The sequence below is a fragment of the Triturus cristatus genome, chromosome 9, assembly GCF_964204655.1.
Source record: "Triturus cristatus chromosome 9, aTriCri1.1, whole genome shotgun sequence".
In the NCBI taxonomy this organism is placed as follows: Eukaryota; Metazoa; Chordata; class Amphibia; order Caudata; family Salamandridae; genus Triturus; species Triturus cristatus.
Window position 1 is genome coordinate 807,351,012 of NC_140592.1, and position 22,540 is coordinate 807,373,551.

The following is a 22,540-nucleotide window of genomic DNA, read 5'->3' on the forward strand; positions in this document are numbered from 1 at the left end:
TGAAGCCCGAATGGGCCACCAAGCGATAGCCTCTCCGATTCATGGCATGAAAGGAATTACCTATAAGGTGTGTCTCCTGCAGGAAGATCACATCTGGTGAAATTCGTTTCAGATACTGCAGGACCACACCACGCTTAATCCTATCCCCCAGTCCGTTAACGTTCCATGATAACACAGTCAGGTCCCTACCCCCCATCATACATGGAAGCCATCAATCGTCCCCCAAAGAGCATCTCAAAAACAACAATACAGTAAAGGGTTCGCCTTGCGGTGCAAACAAACAACACTCCACCCCCACCCACCCATCCCAACAGAACTCCCCCCTCCCTGCACCCCTGCATGAGCCCAGACAGCCCCCCCAAAGTGCAGTGTGCCTGTCGCCCCATAGATGAAAAACTAACTAGTCCCCCAGAGGAGGAGGGAAAGCCCCCAACGGACCCCGTACGACCTCCATAGGAGGGGAACATACACGATCAGTGAATGGTAACCAAAATGTTGTCCAGAGCAAGGCCTACTATTCACCCCTCAGTTCTGATCCGGTGCGCCCTCCCCGCCAACCGCACCCCCCCCACCCCCCCGGCCCCGATCCCCAGGCAGAGTATCCAACCAGTCCCCAGCCGCCTCGGGACGGTCAAAAAAATGCGTGCGACCATCCACCTCTACCCTCAGCTTAGCTGGAAAAAGCATTGAGTACTTAAGGTTCATGTCCCATAGGCGACGTTTAACTCCGAGAAAACTCAGTCTCTGCTTTTGGACCGTCGGAGTAAAGTCAGGGTAAAAATTCACGTCCATATTATCAAGCTTGACCGGTCCCTGTAGCCTGGAAGTCTGCAAGATAGCGTCTCTGTCCCGAAAGTTAAAAATCCGGGCAATGAGAGGCCGCGGCGGAGCTCCGACCTTAGGTCTTCCTCCGGGGACCCTGTGAGCACGTTCCACCGCAAAAAGTTTACTCAGCCCCCGGGGCTGGAGATGGGCGAGGATCAGGTCTTCCACAAACAAATCTGCCGCCTCCTCCTCCCGTCCCTCCGGCACCCCGACAATACGAACGTTGTTCCTCCGGGCCCGACCCTCGGCGTCCTCCAATCGACGGTCCATCATGGCGCTCGCCTGGCCAAGCCGGTGCACCTCCTTTTGAAGGGCCGCCACGTCTGTAGTGAGACTTAAGGTGGTGTGGGCCAGGGAATCGACCCGGTCATTTGTTTTAGACAAGTCGGCTCTCACCAGGCCCACCTCCACCAGGGCCGAGTCTATCTTCTGCGCCAGAGTATCAAAGCGCTGGTCCACCGAGGCCTTCATTTCGGCAATGGCGCCCATGACGTCCCGGAGGGTCAGATCCGCGGGTTGAGCAGACGCCTCAGCCGGGCCCGCGGGGGATGTACGCTGTGCCTCTGGGGATCCCTTCTGGAGGGTGTAGCGGTCCATACTGTTTGACTGATGTGCCGGGCCGCGGCGGGTCGATTTCACCTTGGCCCGGTCGCCATCTTGCTTTGTGGACATGTCGCACTCCCAAAGTCGTGCCAATCTCCTCGAAAGGGCCGATAAACCAGTTCACAGGTTCCGGGGGGGGGTTGACCACTGCACCGCAGGACAACTCACAGCCGGCGGGTCAGCCGGGCACAGGGGCAAGGCCACACCACCGCACCCCGCTCCGCAACCCTACCTCGCTTGAGGGCAAGGAGGGCGCAAAAGCGAAAGTGAAAGCGCGGGGTACGCGAGTCGCCCAGCCCTGCCCGCCGTTGTTGTTCGCTTTGTCCCCGGATCGCCCCACAACTCCAATCCGGGGGGCCGGCGCGGAGAAGGCCGCAATCTTCGATCGGTGCTCCCACCAGTGTCCGGGGTCCGATTCGAAAACGGAAAACGGGTGCCGCCTCAGCTCGGGTACACAGACACAGTCCCCTCGTCAAAGACAGGATATAATCAGGATTAATTCAGGAGGTCGCGGAGGTCCTCGGGAGCTTCGCACCTACGCGGCCATCTTGGTTGCGCGCTAGGCTCCTCTCAATTAGGATTTTTTTAACTCTAAAAACAGCAGCCAGAAGGCACTTGTTATCAACTCTATTTAATCGTCTAATGGTCTATCTCCGGCACAAAAAATAAGCTATAAGATTGTTTTAGCAGAGCACTGAAGACACTCTACATGCATTTGAACTGTATCCCTTTATAATCTGCCACTTGGTCCAATTCTAAATTTATGCTGATGAGAAGTAAATAATAATAATAATAACACATTTAATAAAGCGTGTAGTTACCTCAATGTGCTTTCCCAGTTCTGGGTACAGGTGTCTATAAATCAAAATGTAGTAATTAAACTCCCCTAGTTCCCACCCTTAAAAAAATATGTTTTTAGTTGTTTTCTTAAAACACACTACGACTGAGTTTGACAAATCTTGAGAGCCAGAGAATTCTACAGTTTTGGATGTTTTAATGTTAGGAACAGTCATTAACCTTTTCTCAGTCGGTCTTAGGTTTCTAGCTGGTATGTAAGATCTTATCAGAGACTGAAGATACTGAGGTCCATTCTAGGTCGAGCCTACAGCACTTGCGCTGCAGGATGATCAGTTGTATGTACTTTGTGGGGTTTGACTCCTCCCATCACTGCTGACTGGCTTTTCTCAATATAAATTAAACAACAGAAGAGTGCTGCCCGACAAAAGAAGAGCCAGCAAGAGAAATCACTCTTATAATTAAAAAGAACCCTCACTCACCAACCTAGTTGGTGACATGCTTCATCATTGGGTTCCCACCAGAGGGGCCGAGTGCCTCTCTGGTGTGCTACGACGCCTGTCTACAGCGGAGCGGGTTTTTTGTGATTAATGTGAATGTGAGTGAAAAAGTGATTTTAAAAATGCCTCAGTTTCATCCCAAAAAGTTTTATTTGTTGGAAAACCTGGCACAGATAAAAGCAAGTGTAGAGGATGTTTCCAAACTGGTTAAATTTACCAGAGACATCCTAGTCAATAATAAAGAACTGTATGGTCAACATGTTTCTGCCTCCTATTGCTGTTGACGAGGCATTCTTCAGGACCAGAACACCACGGCGGTATGCGCACGCTAAGGCGCACCCTAACCAGTGGTGTGACAACACCGAATTAACTCACGGTTATGACTGTATCTTCAGAGTTTCTGAAGGACAAGTGAATCTGAAAAAGACATACAAAAAGACAACACAAGTCAACACATCCCACGAAAACGTGAATCCTTTGAGTGCCTGAATTCGTCTTAAGGTAATAGTGGTGATAAAGCTCATGCCAATGCTGAGTGCCCTTCATTATGCAGTCATAGGCTAATCGCTAGTAGACTGTGGGTAAGTGTAAGTGAATAAATAAGCACTGATATTTTTGTGCTGAACCAAAGGACCAGGTGAATTACCAGGCAGTCTTTAACATCGTAAAATTCTTACCAAAAGTATGCAATTTTACAAAAAACATGCGTTTTGCGACATACCAACTCGGAAATTGCTGGTAAATAAGTCAATTAAAATGGAGTGAACATGACTAAAAATTACGGGGGTATGAGCAGATATAAGGCTTCTAATACCCGTACAATGAAGGCAGATTTAGTATATGGAGCAAAAGAGGAGCTTACTTTGAAACAGTTGTAAATTCATAACATGGGTCCTGGTGGGGGGCGGAGACTTATAGTCACATTCTGAAATGTTAGAAATCCAATTTTAGTAACCGTTATACTGTATGCGTAATGGCTATTGTATGACCTGAAATACGCTGGAGATTAAAGGACCTCTACTTACTTTGTCAAAGCTCAGCGCCCGTATGGCACCTACATACACCCATCCCCCAAATTCACCAGCCAATCGGTGCCAGGCATCATCTACAGCAGGATAATTGTTCATAAACTGTATATGAAACGTGAATGTGGCATTTCTATACACTTTGTGTTAAGGCACAAGCATGTCTTCTGCACCAAATGCTTACACACCCTGTGGACCATACTCAAGCACTGCCACTTCCTTGTAAGCAGGTGCACCTGGATCTGCACGAGACATGCAATATGTGGGCTGTGATTCAAAAATCTGTGTACCGACCAGGAATAAACATGACAAGTTAAAACAAACATACACTGTACAACACACATGGCCTCCCTCGGGAGGCGGATCTCACGCACAGTCAAACAAACCTATCTGTAAGCAAGATCACGTGACATTCTGTCTGACCCCGTGTTACTCGCCATGCTCACCACACGTTTCAAGCCTGAATTGCAACTCGGAGTCAAGTATTAAGGCATGCCCACTGCAACAATATCATTTTTTCATATAACTTATAATATTAATAATAACAATGATAATAATAATAGTTCAAACATAGCATGCAAAATAATAGCTCTTCTGATAAAGGAACCCCGCTCTCTTTTATGTTGCTTTTAGGATGCCCCTACACCCTGACAGTATTAGAAATTTTAAGTAGAGATGCAAAAGCCATCTCAGACGGATTCATTTATGTCGCCGGAACGGCTTCAAGGCGCTATCCGTTAGAGCAAACGGTTTCGTGATGGGAGCTAACTTACCATACCAAGTACTCAGTTACTTCTAAATATTAACACTGCCTGTCCTGGAAGACACAGCCGAAAGAATTTTTATTTTTTTATTTCTTACTTTCAGAAATGTGACCATACAGCTGTGTTAAACATTTGATAGCGAGATAATTTCATTCGCGAGGTAAAAAAAAAAGTAAATGACATATTAACAGAGTGCAGTAAACACACAGTACATTGAACCTGGTTTTGTCCTTTCTTTATTTAGCTCTTAAAATAAACAGCATGACTGTTGTAAACCACATTGCCCTTCCCCACATCCTGGTGAAACTGCTCCTGGCACCCAGCTGCAGACAATATGCTGCATGGCTAAATACTTATAAGGCCCCCAGGGCGAGACCAATTGAATTGCAAATGCTTGTTTGTAAGAGTCTTGTGACAATAGGACAAGGCTTTAAAAGTGGACCTATGCCTAAACGGCAGCCAATGCCGCTTCTTGAGTGCATCCCCCATTGAAGCAAGCCTAGGAAGGGTAAACAAAAAGACGAGCAGCAGCATTCTGTACCCTTTGGAATCTCTTGATCCGACTCTGTGGAACCCCAAGGTGCAGCAAGTTTGCAGTAATCAAGGCTTGACGCAATCAGAGCCTAGACCACTATTTTTATGTCTGGCTCTAGCAGGAGACAGAGAATATTTCTTAGCATCGTAAGAATTCCAAAATATTTCCCCGCCACGGCAGTGATTTGGCTATCAAAAGGCCTGTTAATCTCCAGCCAAATTCCCAGGTTCTTAACCTTAGCTTTAGGTTCGGGTAGCCGACCCAACTCCACGGGCCACCAAGCCATAGACAAGATGTTGGTTTGCATGTATAGAGTCAGCACCTAAGTCTTTCCAGCATTGAGCTTAAGGCAGTTTCAGCCCATCCACCTTACAACTTCTTCAGGCAGAGCAATAAGGACAAAGTCATTTTGGAAGGGTTTCATGACAGTGGGATGATAAGCTGTGTGTCATCAGCATATGCGATGATGGTAAACCCATAAGGTTCTATGACCTCCGTTAGAGGATGCAGGTACAAATTAAACAATGTATGCCTCAAAGACGAGCCCTGTGGCACTCCTTGGTTTACTAGAAACACTTTTGACTGGTACAGCTTTTGTGCTCACTTAAAAGTGTGGTCCTGCAAAAAAGAGGCGACCCAGCTCAATGATTTATTGCCCACTCCACAGCTACAGAATCCTCTTCAGCCGGGTCTTATGGGACACAGACTCAGTGCAGTGTGATGGACGAAAGCTCAATTACGTCACGTGTAGCAAGTTACGACTTTCTATGTAGGCCGAGAGCTGTCTGTTAACAGACATCTCTGTGATTTTAAAGAAAAAAGGTAGTAGGGAAATTGGACGGAAATTCCCCTGCTAAGAGGGATCCAGCAGCGTTATTGTTTTAAGTAGTGGGACCACCACAACATGCCTCTATCACCCACTTAAAGAATTGGGCCAAATCATTGTACCCCTCTTCCGAGGGAGCAATTGACGCTGAAACTCGAGATATAGATGAGAGTGACTTAACTACTACAAAGATTTCAAGGGAGCCTTGGGCTGATTGAATTGCATTTTAATTAAAATCGCTGCAAGCTTTCTTGACATGACAGTAATACATATTTAGTGCAGCCATGTAGTCCCTCTTACAGACAGGATCATGCTCTCTACGCTGAAATGCACATCTCTTTAGAAAATGACAAAACCAATGGAGACCACATCATCAAATGTCTGAAGAAAATGCATACCACAATGAAGCATTCTCTCTGTCTGAGTGAAAATAAACTGGGTATGTTATATTGAAGTGACATGGCCAAGAACAAAGTCTCCAGTCCCTCTGTAGAGAGTAAAACAAAATCAAAATCAGTTCAGACCTCTTCTTTGATCTCTAAATTAGCACCATCATCACCCAGGGATTTGCCACACATGTGAACCAACAAGAAGGTTGAAATCACCATAACACTAGCAATGTCTCTGCTAAACTACTACAACAGTACCTACACATATGCCATCAATGTGGAAATATGTGATCCCCAAAATCAACCCTAAGGCGGCCTGACCACATACCAGTGCATTAAATTACTGAACAAGCTTCTATTGGAGCAGAAAACTGCATTGCAGATTCCATGCACCTTGCAATAGCATATGGGTGCATGGGTTGGCCTAAATGATGCTGACCACACATTCCTGCCCACACACATATGGCTAGCAACCCCGGATCAATCTTTAGAACTGAGTTCAGGAGGTTCATGCTATAGGGTAAGTTTATCAAGATAGCAGGCAATTATTCCGGAACACTCTGCACCACATGCTTAAAATACTACAACCCTTAATAGGCAGTAGTGTGCATTAGAAGTTGATGACTACCCAACCTGTCATCTTTCAAGAGACTCAAAAATTCTTCCTCCAGAAGATTTGGCCCATCAGATCCATCTCTTTTCTGCCACAGAGACCGGAATTGGCAATAAAGAAAACGAAGCTCAGTAACTACTGAAGGACAAAAATACAAACAATGCATGTAGTAATACGCCAGGGAAAGGATAGTTCAACAGTGAATAATTTAAAAGTCCAAACAGGCAAAAACAAAGATGTCCCTGCAACTACCAGGATCCTACCCAACTCTCATATCCTTCACTACCACCGACCCTAGCCTTTTCTCCAAAGATCAGTCAAATGAATAAAATATCAGTTATAGCCACTAAACTATCAATTCTTCCGCATAGTTCGATGCAAACTACATCAAATAATGAACAATTAAAACATTACAGAAACATCTAAAAACTGTGACAATTTAATTTAAGCTTATGGACATCAAACCTAAAATGAGACCACCAGATCAGGCCTACTACATATTCAAACAGTGTACGTGGATTTATAGAAATGAAAAAAACAGAGATGCCAACCGATCCTTGTGGATCACCCATGCTACTTATATACCTAGCTTCTGTGAAGATGAGAGGGAAAAATTTATTGATTTGCATAGTAGCAGCTCCACAAACTGACGTGGGATCTGAAGGATATTTGACCACTTAACCACTCCTCCTAGCTGAAAGGAAAAAAAGGGAGTTCATGAGGAAACAACTGCTTCTTCTTTGTAGGAGCACAGTGCAAAACAACCAAAGACAGCTCTTTGATTTCCTCAGGGTGGAGTGCACTCAGCAACTGGAAGACACTCTATTGTACATGATATATAGCAGTGCTTCAAGGAAGGAGTTTCTACAATATGCAAATAATACTCTTTGGCAATCAGGTAGGTCCTAAGTCTGGAGAAAATGTCAAAACCACTGGGGTGGCCAGGTCATGAGCCTGGGGAGGCAGCAGAAGCTGTTTTTAGGCATCGATGGAGAATTTCAATGAGGATGTGCTAGTGTGAAAAACACAACCAATTAATTTGCTGCTAAAATTAATTGAACTTAGTGGAAGAGTGCAATTTCTCCAGGGTCAAGCCATCCATACATTTTCCCTATCAAGTTTGCCTACTGCTTGCAAAAAAACTATGGTGAAGACTTGAGGAAGACAGGAGGAGAGGACAAAGGAATCTGTGATCCCACTAGTTAGCCTGGGCGACAAAAGAGTGGCTGATCCCAGAGAGCTGCAAATAACCAATATATTTACTCTTACAATTCATTGATCTTACTACATAAGTGAATTGTCTCTAGCACCATGCCCTCCATGATTCCATTCTATCATGCCCACCTCCCAATACGCAGTGGTGAAAATATGAGGAACTGGCAAGGAACTTTGCAGTACTATTGGTCATCTGGGGCATCCAAAAAGTGGTGGACTGTGTAGTGGTGCAATAGCGATGCTGCACTGTGTGCAAAGTGCATCAACATTGAGCGTCTGGCAAGGAGGCTGGGGGCCAGTCCTGCTGTCTGATTAAAGCTAGCTGGGTCTTAGTGCGGCGTGGGGCTATTTGATATTTGGTAGTAGGAGGAACCTCGTCCATCAACCCCTGTATATGGGGATGTAATCTTGTGCAGCAGACTAATTTGTATGCACACAAATGGCACTAGTTCGACTGTGGGAAAGCAGTCTAAAATGTCTGACCCAAATTTCAATCCTTTTCTAATGCAGTAACTGTTTCACAAAACAAGAACCTCATAACAGGTGCACCAACTTCTATTGAGAGGGCAATGTTACAAGCACAGTCTAAGCAGATGATCCGCTAATCCGGGAGACTATACTTCTGTTATTGCAGGCTCAAAGAAATTTCTGACATATTGGATCTTTTGATATTTCATTTATTGAATTTAAAGGATTTAAAGAATCTGGCGAGCCAGTAAGGACCCTCAAAATAGACTACTCTACAGACAGTCTTTGTCCAGATACCACTTGAATATAAAAGCAGCCAGACGTCTGTTTATTATTAATCAAATAGAACACGCCAGCAATTTCCCAAAAACCCTTTTTGGTATAGTAAGGGACTTTGTATCTCCACAAGAATGTAGACAGTCACTAATAGATTCTCAGGAGTTTTGCAACTCCCTCGCAATTTACTTCCAAGAAAAAATATCTAAAATCTATGAGAATTTCTCTCTGACAGTCCCTTTTACTTTCGAACCTCCTACCAAATTGGAGGTGTTAGGAAAGATAGCAAGTAGCACACTAGATAGTTTCAAACTGACCTCGATTGAGGAGGTCTTTAAAGGCCTTGCTACTGCCAAATCTGGTTCGCCGTTAGATCCATGTCCTCCAAAGACTATGGCTCTCCTAGCCACGAGTTGTGCCCCTGCAATTTCGAGAGATTTTTTACCATTCAATACTAACTGGCACCATCCCTAGCATATGGAAGGAGGCGTTTGTCCGTCCAATACTGAAAAAAACAACAGCGGACCCTTTAATCCTCAATAACTATCGTCCCATCTCTTTACTACCGCTTTTGGGCAAACAGCTGGAAAGCATTATCAATAGACAATTAAGTTCATATTTGGAACTCAATCAAACCCTGGATCCATCACAGTCGGGCTTCCGGCCAGGTTTCAGCACTGAGACTGCCATTTTGGCAGTGACTGACTCCCTCGGGCAGACAATAGACGCAGGAGGATCAGTGATACTGATTCTCCTAGATCTCTCCGCAGCATTTGATACCATCTCGCATTCAAAGCTGGTGGAGAGACTACTCTCCTGTGGTATCCAGGGGACCGCCTTGAAATGGCTGCAACATTTCTTGTATGAAAGAACTCAAACCATCATGTTAGGACCCTACACTTCAGCCAAAATGCATCTTGATAAGGGCGTCCCTCAGGGCTCCTGCCTGAGCCCGACTCTTTTTAATATATACATGGCCCCCCTGGCAAGGATAGTCGAGCAGCTGGGATTTGAGATCATCTCATATGCTGATGATACGCAGCTTATGATTACCATCGGTCCAAATCCAGAGACAGAGAAAATCCGCTTCGCCATCGACATGCTCGCTTTCTCCAATTGGATGACAGAAAACTGTCTTCAATTGAACCCAGAAAAAACGGAGGTCATGCTAATGGGAAAAGCCTCGGACATCTGGTCGGACGACTGGTGCCCCTCTCGATTGGGCACAGCTCCTGTGCCCAAACAATCTGTTAAAAATCTAGGTTTAAAGTTGGACCAGGCTCTGACCATGAAGGACCACATTGCTGCCACCACCAGCTCTTGTTACTACAGTCTTCGTCTGCTTCGAAGAATTCTCCCCTATATGCCTACCTCCCACCGCAGGACCTTAGTTCAGGCAATGGTACAGAGTCACCTGGACTATGGAAATGCTTTGCTGGCCGAAGTGGGAGAGACCCTTCTGGCTAAATTGCAAGTAGTACAGAATACCACAGCTAGAATGATCCTCAATTGCCCTGCAGGCTCCCCCTCGACTCCGTTGCTTAGGGAACTGCACTGGTTATCAGAAAAAAAAGATCCTTTTTTAAAATTTGTTGTCTAACTTATAATGTTATGAAAGATAGAGGGCCTCTCTACTTGCAAAAAAACAAAAAGTAAAATATTCTCCCTGCAGGAAACTTAGATCCAGCACACTAGGCTTCCTTCAAGTCCCCGGAATTCGCCTGACTCGCACAGGGGGCCGAGCCTTTTCATATCTTGCGCCAAGATATTGGAATGAGCTCCCTCTGGCCCTGCGTAAAATCTCCAGCTATTGTATTTTTAGGAAACAGTTGAATGCCTTTTTGTTCTTATTGCTTCCTCTGATTCGCTCTGGTTTTTCCAAATCCTCAGGTTACTACTTTCTAGGCAGCGCCTTGATGCCCCAGGGTGAGTTGTGCGCTTTAGAAAATAAATTAACATAACAATTAACATAACAAAGGGACTGGGAATCCAGCTGAAAGGGAACCAACAACAGTGCCACAGATCAGTGAGAGAGTGATAAGGAAGGTCTTTAGCAAAATGGAGACACTTTAAAATCGAGGAAGTATTATTAAAGAATACAAATTAGACAGATAACCTAAGGTTTTTTAGTCATCCCTAAGTACAGATTCCCCTGGACTATATTATTAAAAATTGTATATCTGTTCTTAGAGGTGCCAGGAGCAGAGGGAACTTGCGCATTTGAAACATGAACTCGCACAACCTGTAGTAACAAATTCCACATGGTCAGAGAAGGAAAAGATCTAGGATTACAGCTGGATGTCCAATGTCTGCCCTAACACAATCTCTATAGCAAGGCTGAAACCCCGATCCATAAAGCTAAAGATGGAGCTGACACTAGTACTAGCTAAATTTTTTTATTTATATATTGGAATGTCGCTGGCTTAATCCAAGTACTGAATTTTCTGGATTTTACAACAAAGTGGAGCATCTTTTGTTTTCAGGAAATGTGGTCATGTAATCAACGAGATATTGCTGGGTATCAAAGTTTTTTGTTTCTAGCAAAACAATTTATGGAAAATGGATGTGCTGTTGGAGGACTTGTAGTCAAAATAACAGTGCTAAGATTATGAAGATACTTTAAAGGTCTGGTTGGTTTTAGGCTGTCCATGGTTCTTAAATGAATGCGAGTTCTCCACTTACTTCCGTCATAGCAACCAGTGTTTCTATGAATTTTAAAAGCATAGGTAGAAAGAAACTTGTTGCAAATTTCTTTTCTACAGTGGAATCTTTGCTTCAGTTCCACAATAAATCTGAGTTCATTAATACAGGTGACTTTATTCTTAAATTCATCTGTGGGAGATGGAACTTCTGCATGGATCAACTGGGATAGGCAAATACACCTGTGTGTCACCACAAAGGATAGACAAGGAGGGAAAGGCCTTATGTGCCTTCATGCATGATCATAAGTTGATCATCTCCTGATACTCCATGTAAATAAACACATGCATCATACCATAACCTTGCAGTACTATATTATATTCAACGGGGAGATTTATTCACATATACTAGGGTGGAGAGCAACCATCTTCCAAGAACTGCCATTTTTTAAGTCTTCTCGGGACACAACTGGACATGTATTGGGTAAATGGTGAACTTGATGGCTTATCGCAACTGAAAAGAATATAATGGAACTTGAATGCCTCCAAAGGTGTTGTTAATAAAAGGTGATGTCGTGTAGTTCCTATTAACTTATATAGGATCTGCGCGTTTAGACAACAGACTGTCGGATTGGTGTCCAGACTGATTCCGGACCCCCCACCGGGTATGTTTGCCTGTATACCAAGCTAGCTCACAGTGCCACTGTATACTCCTCTTACCAAGGAGAGAATAGTTCCTGCCAACTATCAAACATGACAACTCTGTCCCAACAGGGATCATGGAAACAGTACAGTACTTTTTGCCTAGTCACTCAAGCTCTCTTTGTCTCAGAGATACACAGAATAAACGGTGGGGATGTTTTCAATAAGTATTTATTGAACCAGTGTCATTCTAGTGTAATATAGGTGTGCTGAAACAACCATAAGACAGAAACAGATATAAACGATATTAAGCACCAGCAGAGCAAATGGACGGTAGATTTATACCACAGTGCTAAAACAATGAACATATGCAAGCATATAAATACATGACAATAACAAGCATTGAAAATGCAATAGGTCTCGCCTTTGATTAAGTTAAAGCCATGTGCTTTGCTGATGGTATTGTATAGCAAAGGAAATGGCTTTAACTTAATGAAAGGCGAGACCTATTGCATTTTTATGCTTGTTGTAGAAGTCGAACAACTTTTGTCTGCCTCCTTGAAAGGATGGCTGCCGCGGCCGCTCATATATCTCAATTAGTGAAAGAGACAAAACCCCTCACAGTGTTCACAGCATATAAAACAGAGTGAAATAAAGATGTTAGCTGAATATATGAAAAGTGGCTGTTGTGGTTTTGATTAATGCCTTTTTTGTGGACGTTTAAAACTTCTAGCCAGGCTCGTTCACTGCACTGGTGACATAATCACATGGCATCACACACATCCCTCATTGTACACAGTACAGGCAGCAAAAAAGCAGCAACTCGAATGCCAGCACATTCTGCCTTAGCAGCAGGCACCTTTACAAAGTACCTCTATTCTTAAAGATCATATCACAGGTGAGATCACAAAATACATAATCACATGGCATCACACATGCACTGAAGTGGACAGAGGAGATAGGATAGCAATATGGACCCCTGTGTCACCACCACATTCTGAAACAGCAGCACTACACATTTTTTAAATAATCGTTCATACTCATGGCATCACACACACATTACATAACTGCAGTAACAGGAGAGTTTAAGATTTTACCTTCAATCGTACTTATTACATCACCAGTGACATCACCACCTATCCTCACGTGCGGTCTGAAAGGGGACAACATATGTGGCAACTCATGTGGCAATAGAATAGAATCAGCCTGGGCAGGAGCGTGAGACTTTTAGACATTTGGCTTATTCACGCTGTTAATGCCACAGATGACAGTCACATGACGTCACACGCACACTCCACGTTCGTGCCTTCTGATGGCATCACAACTGACACCGCACACGAGGTTACTCACGATCCAGAACAGAGGCCATCGCGCAGTGGGGAGCAGGGAGTGATATCACACATAGCAAAGGTGGTATGTCTTACCTTATTAGCATGTTTAATACAACACCTACATCTCGGTCACTACTAATGCGGGGTCCGCTATTCGCCGCTGCCCAGTGGAGCAGTATGCGGATAGCACATAACTGGGCACCAGGCTCCTTTCAAGAGTCTCCTTTGTCTCTACTAATGACGTCACTACGGATACTAGAGAATAGGCAGTGCAATGCACGGGGGGCAAATGGTTATTTTATAATATAGAATCTCTTCTTCATACCAGCATCTCTCCTTACTGAGGTGTGCTGCTAACATCCACAGCTGTACGTCGTCTTAACAACCCTCCTGTCGCCCCAAACGATCTGAGAAAATGGTACCTAAACAACGAGTAAAGTCACCAAAAAACAAATGAAATTGGTTCAACTTGGATATTTGTGCTGATGACATCATTAATGACATCACGCACGACTCCACGCAGACACTGCGTAACCTTTGTCTTATCTTTCTGTTGCAATAAGTCGTCGACCCACAGCACTGGAAATGATGAACACATCGTGGGACCACCAGGGGTTTGAACCTGTGACTCTACAGACTCAGAGCGTCTTCTGATTGGTTGTGTTTTTTCCTTCACTTAAGTATGTGGCAGCTGCCTCCCTACCACCATGTGTTGTCCATAAGATTATCATTCCGTGACTCATAAATTGCATGACGTGTCGGTGGTGGCGAGGCAGCTTTCTGGTGTTACACATTCCATTTGGATTAAACCCCTGCACGCTGAGGGAGGTGTCGACTTTGCCAAGATCACACTCATTGTCAGTGTGACAATAGGAGGGCACCATAATGCGACCGTTGCCTGCCACCCAAGTTATGAGCTTTCCACATCTGCATCATTCCTGTCTGGCAGTTCTAATGCACATTACAGCTGAGCGATCGGCGCAGGGGCCTCGAGGGCTGCGGCACTGCCTGCTTCTCACTTCCAGAAGCCCCTCCCCCCAAACCCTTCTTTGGCATGGAGAGTTTCATGTGACTTTGTTATTGTAATTCCTAGTGACGGCATGCGCTGGAAACAATTAAGAGTGTCGTAACTGCTGGAAGCAAGAGCCAGCAAAAGTGGAGGAGCGAAAGCTTCAGAGACCCGAGTAAACAAGTAGCACAAAAAATACCGTACGTCTGGGCAAGCTGCATACCACGTGTGTCAACAAATAATAGCACAGCTTGGTTGCCATGACAATACAAAGCTATTGGCACAAGCAAAACAAGATGGCGTCTGACTGTCCACTGTCCGTACGTACGCGTGCATGTTTAGCTTTGGCTGAATGGTGAGAGCAGCCATCTTTGTCCATCCGTACGCGTGCATGTTTAGCTTTGGCTTAATCGATTGTAAAAGGCCCTGGTATGGCGAGAGCAGAGCATGCGCGCTGCTAACGGCAGGCGAGACCTAAAAATGCGTACTCCTATGATGCAACCCTAACTAGATATACCTAAGTGTGCCTAGCAAGTATGTAGGTGTAGAGTCAAGTATCCCCCTAGGCTGAAGCCAACCCCATTACCTGAAGTGAGAGACTGTGGGGCCCGTCTTGGTCTCGAGATGGACACCCCACGAGGGATGTCAGACCACTGCGAGCTGGAGTGTCTGTGAGCAGGAGCCTCAGTGTCTTGCGTCAGTGTGTCAGCATGGAAGTCTTTCTCCTCTGCCTGCCTGGCAAAGATTTATTTATTTATTTATTTATTTATTTGAATTTATAACGCGCAACAGCTACCCACAGTGGGTTTCCCGGCGCAGAGGGATAGACTAAAAAAGAAAACGGACCATTGTTAGCAGCTCCCTGAGACAATTAAATACCCAAGCAAGTCAACAGAATAAGAGCGTTTTTAGACGTTTCCTGAATGCAAGGAAATTAGTCTCATTTTTCAAGGAGGAAGGTAACGTATTCCAATATTTGGGGGCGCGATGGGCGAAAGCCCGCCCTCCCATTTTAACAAGTTTGAAACGAGGAATGACAAAATCACAATTAGCAGACGATCTTAGTGTTCGAATAGGTGTGTAAGGTTGAACGAGGTTGCGCAGATACCTTGGAGCCGAGCCTTGCTTGATTTTAAAAAGATAGCATAAGGCTTTAAAGTTAATGCGGCTGGGGATCCTAAGCCAATATAATTCGCGAAGAGCCTGCCTAGCTGATTGTCTTCTCGGGATGTTACAGAGAAGACGGGCAGCAGAGTTCTGGACAACCTGAAGTTTGTTAACAGTGGCCGCATCGGCACCAAGGTAGAGGACATTTCCGTAGTCCAGGCGGGAAGTTACCAACGCCTGTACGACGGTTCTCCTAGTAGAAGGAGGCAGCATCCATAGAATTTTCTGGAGCCATCGTAGAGTAGTAAAACAGATGGCGGCCACCTGGGTGGCCTGCTGTCGCATAGAGAGCTTGTCGTCTACGAGGAAGCCAAGATTGCGGGCCACTGAAGAAGGCTGTGGGGGAGGTCCCATCTCAGTAGGCCAATGTTGGGGGCCCCATAGATCTTTCTTTTTCCCGAAAATGAGAATTTCGGTTTTGTCACCGTTTAGCTTAAGGAGATGCCTTTGCATCCACCCGGCTATACGGGACAATCCTAATTTCAAAACCGATATATCGTTGCTTTCACAGCTGGAGAGGGAAAAGACAATCTGGGTATCATCAGCATATGAAAAGATAGTCAGCCCAGCGTCTTCTGCTATGGAGGCAAGGGGTCTTATATAGATATTAAACAGCAGAGGGCTGAGTATAGACCCCTGAGGAACGCCATATGCTGATGTATAAGTGGAAGAGGAGGCTTTCGTAGAAAAGACCTGGAAGGTGCGCTCACTTAGAAAGGAGGCAATCCATGCTAAAGCTGGACCGTCGAGTCCCAGGGAACGGAGAGAACTAAGAAGAATGGAATGAGACACAGTGTCGAACGCCGCACTTAAATCCAAAAGGATAAGCGCCGATGTTTCACCGCGGTCGACACTGTGTCTTAAACTCTCCGTTACTCCAAGGAGGGCGGTCTCCGTGGAATAATTAGCACGAAAACCAGACTGAGATGGATGCAGAAAGTCTGACGATTCCACTAGACTGTATAGTTGGGTGTTAACATGCCTCTCCAGCACTTTAGAAAGTACAGGTAGCAACGATATCGGCCTGAAATTGGCGAGATTAGACGCATCTGCTCCAGCCTTTTTCAGAAGTGGGACAACCATAGCGTGTTTCCAGTCCTGCAATACCTGGGATTCACATAGTGAGGCATTTAGAAGTCTCATAAGAACCCTACGAGGTGTGAGATCTAATGATTTCAAGATTTTTGCAGGAACAGGATCACGAGGTGAGCCCGAGCGTATACTATTTAAACAGATGGAGAATGAAGTGTCGTCAAACAATTCCCAGTGTATCAGCTTTACCCTGGGAGAGGACAAATCAATATCTCCAGTCAGATCAGGACGCAATTCTTCTGAGTTCGAAGGGGGGCTCATAGAGTCGTAAATCTGTTCAACTTTGGCTATAAAGAATTGAGCAATAGAGTTACACTGAGCCTCGTCTAGTGCTGGAGGAGTTGGAATAGTATCAGCTCCTGTCAGTTTTTTAACGACGGTAAAAAGAGTGCGAGGACAATTCTGGGCTTGAGTAACAGTGTCCGCAACGTAAACCGCTTTGGCGGTTTTACATTTACGATGGTAATCTCTTAAAGCTTCTTTATAGACAAACTTCGAAGAAACTGAGTAAGATAGTCGCCATTTCCGCTCCAGGGCCTTACATTTAGTGCGCAGGGCTTTCAAATCAATAGAAAACCATGGCGCCGGAGGGCGGTGTGATCTGACATGAATAGCAGAAGGCGGAAGAAGAGTGGTCACAGCGTTTGTAAGCCAGTTAGAGACGGCTGTATTCATCTCACCAACTGAAACCATGCATTCATTGGGGCAAGTATTGGAAAGAAAATGGTTAAATCCGTTAATGTCAAGTTTCCCCCAACGATAAACAGGAACATCCTTGTCAGTGATTCTATTTATCTGGTGTTTAGGGTACACTAACGAAAAATGAACCGCAAAATGATCTGACCACTCCAAGGGGCGAGCGTTCAGAGAACAGTTAAAAGAGACATTTGAAAAAACAGGATCCAATAAATGTCCAGCAGAATGGGTTGGACCAGTATTCAACAGAGGCAAGTTGAGGGCCACCAGGTCAGACAGAAAACATTTACTATTTGCACACTGAGGGTCCTCCAGGTGTAAATTTAGATCACCAAGAATGGTGAAATTAGCTGCCCTGAGAAGCAGAGGCGTTATGGTGTCAGTGAAAGAGGAAATCCAAGAGGAGACATTCCCTGGAGGGCGATAAATCAGCAGGCCCGACAAGGTAAATTGCGGGTTAATCACTAATTTAAAGAATGCAGTTTCGCTTCCAGACATAGGAAAGGCTTCAAACTTGCATGAGTAGATTGCCTTGAAGATGATAGCAATTCCTCCCCCCTGTCCGGACTTCCTATCGAGCCTTACCATAGCATAGTTGTTAGGGACAGCTACGGCGACATCAGGACCGGAACAATCATGAAGCCATGTTTCGGTAAGGAACAGGGCGTCAGGCTGCTCTTCAATAATAAAGTCATATATGTGCTGACTATGTTTCGGAAGGGATCGGCAATTCATACTCCAGAACTGGAGAGGGGGATTAGAGGGATGTTGGGATCCTCTACGCCTTCTCCTACCCCGAGAATATGACTGATGTAAACCTTTGACTCGGGACCCCTTGCCAAGAGAATAGCCGCAGCTAGCACACATGAACCGAGTGGCCGGAGAGCAACAAACAGTGCATTGTGAGAGCTGAGTAGGGCGACAAGATATAAGATCCTCACCTGAGTAAGTAATACGGCCGTTCGCAGATGGAGTCATGGCCCCAAGCCCCGGTCTGGCCCGGACGGGCACAGACGGGCTGAACTCAGGCGTAACTCCGGCGGAAGTCCGGCGGTCCGCTGCACGCGTCCGCTGCGCGGAGGGAGGGCCACCTTAAGTAGAGGTCTAGCGTCCTTATGACGTCTAGACCATCATACCCCGATGGCGCCGTCCGGCGTCCGCCCAACCCAAGATGGCCGCCACCAAACTAGATGACACAGCAGGGACCCGCCAAATGCGGTGGAATTAACTATTATGGTGCAGGTAAGGGAGAGTCCTAAAAACCAGGGCGAAAAACACAAAAAGAAATGTAAATCAGCCGGGTAACATTAAAAGAACACGCGCGAGCAGCGCTTAGCGCGAGAAGCGTTTTAAAAACAGAGGTACTCCGCAATGCACACAAGCAACCTAACGGTCGTCAGGAGCAAATAATAAGGTCCATAGGTAGGAAGCCACCTGATTTGTCCACCTTAAGTAGAGGTCTAGCGTCCTTATGACGTCTAGACCATCATACCCCGATGGCGCCGTCCGGCGTCCGCCCAACCCAAGATGGCCGCCACCAAACTAGATGACACAGCAGGGACCCGCCAAATGCGGTGGAATTAACTATTATGGTGCAGGTAAGGGAGAGTCCTAAAAACCAGGGCGAAAAACACAAAAAGAAATGTAAATCAGCCGGGTAACATTAAAAGAACACGCGCGAGCAGCGCTTAGCGCGAGAAGCGTTTTAAAAACAGAGGTACTCCGCAATGCACACAAGCAACCTAACGGTCGTCAGGAGCAAATAATAAGGTCCATAGGTAGGAAGCCACCTGATTTGTCCACCTTAAGTAGAGGTCTAGCGTCCTTATGACGTCTAGACCATCATACCCCGATGGCGCCGTCCGGCGTCCGCCCAACCCAAGATGGCCGCCACCAAACTAGATGACACAGCAGGGACCCGCCAAATGCGGTGGAATTAACTATTATGGTGCAGGTAAGGGAGAGTCCTAAAAACCAGGGCGAAAAACACAAAAAGAAATGTAAATCAGCCGGGTAACATTAAAAGAACACGCGCGAGCAGCGCTTAGCGCGAGAAGCGTTTTAAAAACAGAGGTACTCCGCAATGCACACAAGCAACCTAACGGTCGTCAGGAGCAAATAATAAGGTCCATAGGTAGGAAGCCACCTGATTTGTCCACCTTAAGTAGAGGTCTAGCGTCCTTATGACGTCTAGACCATCATACCCCGATGGCGCCGTCCGGCGTCCGCCCAACCCAAGATGGCCGCCACCAAACTAGATGACACAGCAGGGACCCGCCAAATGCGGTGGAATTAACTATTATGGTGCAGGTAAGGGAGAGTCCTAAAAACCAGGGCGAAAAACACAAAAAGAAATGTAAATCAGCCGGGTAACATTAAAAGAACACGCGCGAGCAGCGCTTAGCGCGAGAAGCGTTTTAAAAACAGAGGTACTCCGCAATGCACACAAGCAACCTAACGGTCGTCAGGAGCAAATAATAAGGTCCAAAGATATGGTGTATATATACCAAAAAAGGTACCCTCAGGGGATTATACCTTGCTGTGTCATGTCGGCCAAGGATGACGAAAGGATGACCCTTATACATAGCTAATATACAGAAAATGGTAATTCTGCTGTGATTTTGAGAATTCTTATGCATAAGTAATGAGGCAGTTTTGGGGGGAAACCACACGACATTTATGCAGCGCTTAACTAGGTAAAAGGTCAATACCAAAACCCGTTATGTAGTGTAATGGTACGGTAAATGTAGGTGAAGAGTTAGGGGACTACTCAAGCCTATATTGGGGTAGCCTATGAAACATAACTGTGTCGATCGACAACTAGCACAGTGCTATGTACACTACAGTTTGAGTGATAATATTATCACCTGCTGACTGAAAACGATTGAAAGAGGACACGTTTAGAATCAACTGTTGGGGGTAGGCGATTAAAACAGTACAGCGTAGAATCATCCGTGAAACAACATTGTGCGATTATGATCATGATGGCTGAAGGTAAATGGAAATGGTAAGTAATGATAAGTAAATGGTTTGGAAAAGAGCTCCGGAAAGAGTAATGACAGATCTGGACACAGATTTGTAGCTTACCATATGAGCCCAGTGTTAAACTTGGCCCTCTCTGCAGGCTCAACGCCAAACCTTTTGCCTATACCCCTCCTGTTTTCCGAAACTGGTTTTTGTCGGCATTAGGGCTCTGTGTGCTTTACCACTGCTATCCAGTGCTAAAGTGCCTGTGATCTGTCCCTAAAACATGGTTAAATTTGCTTACACCTGATTGGTACATTTAATTTACTTATAAGTTCTTAGTATATGGTAATATATGTACCAGGGCCTGTATATTATAGTCTACTAGTGGGCCTGCAGCCCTTATTATACAATCCACTAAAGTAGCCCTTTAAAACATGTCTCTTTTTGCCATTGCAGCCTGTAGTGCAGTTTCAAACTGCCATTTTAGTGTGGCAAAAATCAACCTTTTGCCAGGCCTAAACCTTCCATTTTAATATATTTAAATTACCCTTGAAGACCTGTAGGGCCGGGTGCATTGTATATAAAAAAACAGTGCACACTGGGTTACGTTTTACATATCCTGGTAGCAAAAATGTCCTAAATTTGTTTTTCACTACCGGAGGTCTATCTCTCCCATTGGATAACATTAGCTTACCTTATTACATTTAGTAAGTGCTAGCATTAGATTGGGAGCAGGTAGAATGGATTATTGTTTGGACTTAAGTGGATTTTAATTTCAAATTCTCTTAAATGGTAAAGTCAAATTTAGATCACAATTTTGAAAATTCTACTTTTAGAAAGTTGCCATTTTTCTGCCCAAAAGCTTCTGCTGCCTTATAGGACTTTCCAGCTGGCTGAGCCTGTTAATGTCTCCCTCATTAAGAATGTGTATTCGGCCCAGACAGTGTACAGTAGAAGACTAGGTGTTGTCTGTATGGGCCATCCTGCCAGGATGGTTGGGGGAGGAACTGTCCCTGCTACACTTACATTTCAAAGGCCTTGCCTCCAACACACACAAAGGAGCCTAGCACTAGTCTTTTGTGTCCCTAGACTTGGTTCACACTTACATCTGAATAGGTTGTGTTCACCCCTCACACAAAGGGCTGATTTATCCCCTACTGATCGTCTGGAGCCAGGGCTGGGCAGAAAGGGATAGTTGCACACTTCTAAGGGTTCCTTTGAAGTCACCCCTTCATCAACGAGCTTTTGGAGTATAAGTACTAGGGCTCTGACCCCAAGTGTTAAGACACTGCATGGAACTTGTAACTAGACGTGGATCTACATCTGCAAATTACCAGGAGGAAAGCTGTGCTGCCATTCCACTTTACTGCTTTGCTGTGCTGGGCTGAAGGAGGAATTGCCACGTTGCAACTATTTTGAAAAAGCTGGCCTGCTGCCTACTTCCTGTTTTGTTGCCCTACCAGTGCTTTCCAAGGGCTTGTTGGCTTGCCACCCCTCCGCCCCCCGTTTTGCAAAATCAGGGCCACCAAAGATTGCCACTAAGCACCTCTGCTGTGGGACTCTATTACCTGTGAGTCCAGTTGCAGCATGCTCTGAAAAGGTCCTGTGATTGATTGCTCCTTGTTTTTTATGACCAGCGAGTGGTGAGCGATTCAGCCCCCAAGGATCGGCTTGTCCCTCCTAAACTTGCATCCCTGGACACACGCCTCAATTTTGGGCTTTCACCGCCTGTATGCCCAGACTCTCAGTACACCGCTGGTTCCTGCTAAAGAGGCGTGCGGCCTCAGAAAGAATCTTCCATTCATTGCAGCTTCCCCGCTCCGCCCTTGTGTTGACGGATCAACCAGGGGGCCACCGGAGGCCGCGCATCAGCTGAGGGAACACTGCACGTCGGCTTGGATTACCCCATGAGTCCAGCGATGCAGCTCCAGTGGGAGGAAGCCACTAAGAACAGACCCGAGCTCCAAGTTCATAATTCCCGCTGTGCCTAAACCCCCACAAGGTACTGTGACCCTGTGGCTGCACTGTGCTCTCGTGGCAGCTGGATTTATGGACGTAGTAGCGAGGGACCGAGGAGATCTTCCTTATTAGGAAATAGTGCCCTCACACATCTTTGAAGGTGTCATGCTTCATCATTGGGCAATTGCTCCTCGGGGGGTCAGC

At 45.6% G+C, this 22,540-nt stretch overlaps 1 protein-coding gene across 2 annotated transcripts in view; it reads right to left on the reverse strand.

Annotated features, from left to right (window-relative positions):
• Positions 1–22,540, reverse strand: part of ZBTB25 (zinc finger and BTB domain containing 25) — an 89,276-nt gene that overhangs the window by 36,041 nt on the left and 30,695 nt on the right. The window lies entirely within an intron of this gene.